We start from the raw sequence: 1,643 nt of genomic DNA on the forward strand, positions 1-1,643 counted from the left end.
TTAGATGGGGCTCAAACTTTGTGGAGAGCTATGATTTGGGAATATATAAGATGTGGCAAAAAGTAAGCTCATTAGGATATGCCTAGCTAGTACTTCCTTCACAACGGTTCTAGCTGAAAAGAAATTTGGAAATTTGCCGAGGAAGATTTAGTAGGGAAATGGAGCTGAATTTTGTCATGAGGCAATTATTTTGATAGTAAAAATGCCCAAATGTTTTGGGAATTTTGCGAATGACAGAAATATAGAATGCTTCACAACCTAGGGAATTTTGCAAAATGGTTTTTTTGAGAAGAACCTAGGAAATAGTTGTTGCGAAATTGCACCAAATCAATTTTCTAAAATACTAGGCCATATTTAATTTTTAAAATAGTTTACAAATTTCCGCCAATTCAGCTGGAAGCAGATAAAATTTAAGTGATTCATAGTTTGTTTTTTATTTTCTATAAAAATCATTTTTAGGTATGCAAGTAGCTATTTAAGTAGAGATCCACCAAGATTTTCACAACATTGAACCTCTAGCTAAGAACGAACATTCCGGCAATTTTGCCAGCATTTTGGAATCGGCATAAAAGCAGATAAAATAGAAAACCTTTGCCTTGTGTTATTATATATGACATCGAAAGGATCAATATAGTTGACTAGAAGGGGGGTGAATAGGCAACTAACAATTTTTAGCTTTTCTTTACCAATTTAAACTTTGCATCAAAGTAGGTTGTCTAGATATGCAACTAGGTGAGCAACCTATATGATGCAACAACAACAACCACCCTAGCAAGCAAGGGATACAACACAATATAATCTTGCACAAGTAAAGGTAAGAAATAACCAAGAGTGGAGTCGGTGAAGACGAGGATGTGTTACCGAAGTTCCTTCCCTTTGAGAGGAAGTACGTCTCCGTTGGAGCGGTGTGGAGGCAAAATACTCCCCAAAAAGCCACTAGGGCCACCGTATTCTCCTCACGCCCTCACACAATGCAAGATGCCGCGATTCCACTATTGGTGCCGTTGAAGGCGGCAACCGAACCTTTACAAACAAGGTTGAGGCTATCTCCACAACTTAATTGGAGGCTCCCAACGATACCATGAAGCTTCACCACAATGGATTGTGGCTCCGAGGATACCTCTTCCGTCTAGGGTGTCAAACACCCAAGAGTAACAAGTTGATGACGATGTAGAAGCCGGGAAACGCAAATCGGTTTGGTGGAAGTGTACATCGGGCGAACCTCCTTCTATCCTCCAAGTATTGAGAGGTTTGGGTGGTTGAGGAGGGAGATCTCAAGCTTTTGGTGATTTGGGAATGGAGGAGAAAAGCTTGGGCAAAGGTTAGGGTTGGGAGGAAGAAGAAGGGTCGGTATAAATACCCCCATGGGATATTTGCCCGTTACACAGCCGCCGCCTCGGGTTCCCGGACTAAAGGGGTTTGGGCGCCCGAACAAAAGTAGAGTAGTCCGGGCACCTGGGGGACAAGGCCCCGGGCACCCGGAGAGATCAGGGAGGCGGCAGGCAGGGGGCCGGGCACCCGGGGACCCTAAACCCCGGGCCCCCGCACCATGCAGGGGTGGAGAGGAGGCGGCGGGTAGGGGGCCGGGCACCTGGGGGCCACAAGCCCCGGGCACCCGCACCATGCAGAGGTGGAGAGGAGGC

Source organism: Triticum aestivum, chromosome 1D, assembly GCF_018294505.1.
Source record: "Triticum aestivum cultivar Chinese Spring chromosome 1D, IWGSC CS RefSeq v2.1, whole genome shotgun sequence".
Taxonomy (NCBI): domain Eukaryota; kingdom Viridiplantae; phylum Streptophyta; class Magnoliopsida; order Poales; family Poaceae; genus Triticum; species Triticum aestivum.